At 40.8% G+C, this 4,113-nt stretch overlaps 1 long non-coding RNA gene across 1 annotated transcript in view; it reads right to left on the bottom strand.

The window, feature by feature from the left end:
• Window positions 1-3,887: 3,887 nt before the first annotated feature.
• Window positions 3,888-4,113, bottom strand: part of LOC137999004 (uncharacterized) — an 869-nt gene continuing 643 nt past the window's right edge. The window contains exon 2 of the long non-coding RNA XR_011122864.1: window positions 3,888-4,104. This is a non-coding gene — a long non-coding RNA (uncharacterized lncRNA). The remainder of the gene's footprint in view (window positions 4,105-4,113) is intronic.

The raw sequence follows: 4,113 nt of genomic DNA, 5'->3' as shown, positions 1-4,113 counted from the left end.
TTAATCATTCGTGAGCTCCGTGACCATAGGTAACAGATGTTCAGCTTTAGACCTTTTTTATCAACTACGATAAGATTGATTTTTTTCTCTAAAAAATCCGTCAATTTAGCTCCAGATTGAAAAAGGAACTTTTTATCTTCTTTGATAGTGCAATCCAGAAGTCTAAGTTGATAATGCAACACTCTCTTTCCAGTCAGTGAAGGTTTTTTCATCACATTTCAGCCTAGCATACGCAAGCAAATAGTAACAATTATGTGGCGGACAAAAACCGGAAAGAGGACAACATGACTGTACTGTGTAATTTTTTTCTGGTTTTATAATCACTATGACAACGGAACCAACTGGGGGTCATGAAACCAGAAGAAGACTCACATCACGAACATAAATGTATTTCAATTCGTCTTTATCATTAGCTGCCACAAGGTTATTTTTTTCACTTTCATCAGGTTACGGTTTCAAAGAGGTCTCGGGGGAGGGTTCATATGCATGTCCAACCCTAACCCTAACCCTAACCCGAATTTAAAATAGTTGAGGTTAAATTCCTCATGCGCATTTTCCCCTAACTGTTCGTACGTTACATGAAAAACCCAAATAACATACCCAACATACAGTTTTTGGGTATGATCATATATTCGCCAAAATACGGAAGATATCGTTGACGTCACCCATTGTCATTAAAGTGCCAAGCAGAGCCCCATTGGCTGTCGAAACAAAAAGTCTTTTTACCATGTGGTTGGCAAATTTGAATAACAAAAGTAATGTTTGTAAACATGGAGTGTCTCTGACAAGATAACTCCTTCAGCAATCAAAGGTTTGCTCAAAACAAAAAGATCATCGTGCCTTAAAGAACTTGACGAGGTGGGCGTAGATGGCTCACTTATATCAGTTTTTGTTGGAGAAAACTGAGAAAAAACTCCGTGCTTCTGCAAAAAATGGTAGTAGCCAACACGCGGTGGCCAGGGTCAGGGCCAGGGTCGGGGTCGCGGTGTGATTTTTTCCAAATTTCTTTGTTTGAATTTTTGTCGTTATTGTCCTGTACTGTTGTTTTCGAATGATCGGGCCAGTATGTCCTTTATTTATGGTGGAAATTTGTCAAAAAAATTAAGGATCCTACGGAACCTACGAAAGCTCTTAAGGGGCATCGATCTTTGTTCTTAGACCTTTTTGAGTGTTTTAAAATCGAAGTTGGCTTTTGCAAGCATCGAAGTTTGTGTGCGTGAAAATCGGAGTCTGTTTTTCGAAATTAAGAGAATATCCGGCTGAAATTGGAGTTAGTGTGGGGAATATACGCTCACAGGAGCCCAAGAGTAGGAGCGCTAACTCCCAAAGACACTGAAGCCTCGCTGAGCTCCACACTTTGGCAGGCCAAGAATGCAAAAGGAAGTAAGCAACAAAGGCAACGTTTCGAAATGCGCGTGTGGACGGCGTCTGACTTCCACTTCCACACGAAAATGGTCACAAACTGATCAGAACAACTCCATGGGGCCAATGCAAATGATGATAAGTTCATTAATAACTTTAAACACCATTAATTAAAGCTATACTTGAATTTTGCACTGGTTAAGCCCACGATTGGTCACAGCCGACCCTGCGGGGAGACCCAACTCCCTCACCAAAATCGGTCTGTGCACTTTCCATATTTACCCAGGAACGGTCACAGTCGGCCCTGGGAGGAGGCCAACCTCCCTACTCCACACCGGTGTGTGTACCGCCCTGGTAGTAAATTTTTCTTTAGCTCACAAAAAATCCAAGAGAACATGGGGTGACCTTTTAAGTTTCAGTGGAGCATTTTATCTCCCACTTCCACCTTTTGAGCCACACCAAGTTGTTGTTTTGTTGCTGTTCAGTATAATAATTTTTGGGTCCCAAACGTGATGAAATTGATTAAGTGCGGTCAAACGTTTAATGGCCTTTCTGGTAAGTCTGACAAAACTGATGTTAGCCATTGCAATTTAGTATCACCCAACTAGTGGACTAATGCAAATCCTGCATTTTAATTGCCTACGCTACTAGAGGACTATTAGTCTTCGAGTAGCGAAAAGCGTGACGCTTTCTTTCGTTTTAGTGTTGCTAAAACAATTAGACCCTTCACCCTCAACGGCCACGGGTCAGTAGCCCATTCGGCTTAACCCGCAAGGACTACGGGTCATTGGTATCACCCAAACAGTGGACTAATGCAAATCCTGCATTTTAATTGGCAGCGCTACTGGAGGACTATTAGTAATAGTCCTCGAGTAGCGTGAAGCGTGATGATTTCTAAATAAAGATCTCTTCAACTTACATTTGCTAACTTTATTATTCCCTTAGTATGCTCGCTAGTTGGGTGATACTAAAATAATTAGACCCTTACTTTATTTTTATTTTATTTGACTTCGCCCCACCAAATGTGGGGCAGGGAGGCCACAACAACATAACCAATTACTGTGGACCCTTCGCCCTTAAGGGCCACGAGTGGGCTATTGACCCGTAGCCCTTGCGGGCTACAGATCTAATTGTTAAATATAACTGCTGTACCTAATATGGTCAAGAAACGCTTCAGCAATAAAGCGAACTGAAAACATTTTTGCAGCTTTGAGAAAAAGTGACCGAGAATAGCCGTTTTGGACCTAGTCCTGTTCCGGGACTCCCTCTTACCCCTCCCTAAAAAAGGGCCCATTTTCAGGGCGGGGTAAGAGGGAGTCCCGGAACAGGACTATTTTGGACCGGAATTGACCGAGGCAGATAAATAAAATCAACATGGAGGAGTTATTGATTCTGGAGTTTTTAATAAAGCAATTGTTCTACTCGGGCTTGCTGGATATAAAATAATTATAACTTCATATCCAGCGCTTCCTCGTAGAATAATTAACAATTATGGTAAATAGCCAACGAGGCGCGTATATAGAGCCGAGTTGGCTATAACCAGTCTCACATCCAACAAGCGCGAATGGAATAAGTGTCTTACTAAATTCCTTAAACTCCAAAAGTTTAGAAAAAAAAGAAATACCAGCGAAACAAGGGAGAAAATCCGTGCGAAATCACAAAAACATATGTTACCTATTCCCGCACTTCTAAACGTCGGAATTGATCCAAACTTTCAACAAAAATGTTTTTTTATTTTTTATTTTGCTTTATTCAGAGAGGAATTTCGCTTTCTGGCGAAAAAAAAAACTTAGCTTACCAACGCTTAACGCAATCGTTTACCATATAAGGTCCAAACTAAGGTATGTGAGCTTATAACCGAGATTAAGTGAACCAATCAATGCACGCATTAACCGAGGCTAAAATTTAACTGTGGTTCGGAGAATTTTGGTCCCTTGTTAGACAAAGGAAATATCGCAATCAGGAGCAGGCAATGACGGTTAAGCAGTATAGAGTGACTATACGAATAAATGGCCTCCGGCGAGGGACTGTAGCAGTAGAGTAGCTTAGTAGCAGTTCTTGTTTCCTTGTTTTCGAATTCAAATTAATTCGTGCTCTTTCTTTTTCTCCTTGCTCTTTGACCGTGAAGTAAGAGTCCCTCCCAGTAGGGTGTATACTGGTTTCCTTGTTCCCTTTCAAAATTTCATTGTGTTCCCTTATTCATGGAAGTATTTTCAAACTTGTTCCCAGCTTTTTGATCCCTAAAATTGTTTATGTTCAGTGGTTCCCTAAAATATTTTGTCATTGTTCCCGAGTTCCCCAGTTCAAATTAGCCATGATCACTTGTTTCCCCAAACACCTGGGAGGGACTCAATTAGCTAACGTTCCCGCTAAGGAAACTTAAGATACTTTTCTCCTGTCCGTCAGTTCTAATTTGTGAGGTTTCCCTATCTCGGACGACCATCAGAAAACGAATTATACGTCGAGAGAAAATGAAAGGGAAACGAAAAATGTCTTCACAAGTTTAAAAGAGAAGCTCTACACAGTTATGATTAATGCATTTCGTTTTATTGCTCTATATAGGTAAAACATCAGCTGGATTACATTTCTATATCACTACAAATTAACAGGTGAACCATTATTCCTTTAAGGTTTCTTGCATTCTCTATGTTTTCAACAGCCCAATGTTTTCGCAGCGGCACAAAGCTCTCGTTTACGCAGAGAAAAATCGTTCATATCCGGCAAATCCATCCCCTCTTCATTCTGAAATTA

Source organism: Montipora foliosa, chromosome 4 (genome assembly GCF_036669935.1).
Source record: "Montipora foliosa isolate CH-2021 chromosome 4, ASM3666993v2, whole genome shotgun sequence".
NCBI lineage: Eukaryota > Metazoa > Cnidaria > Anthozoa > Scleractinia > Acroporidae > Montipora > Montipora foliosa.
This window is presented reverse-complemented; position numbering and strand designations above follow the sequence as displayed.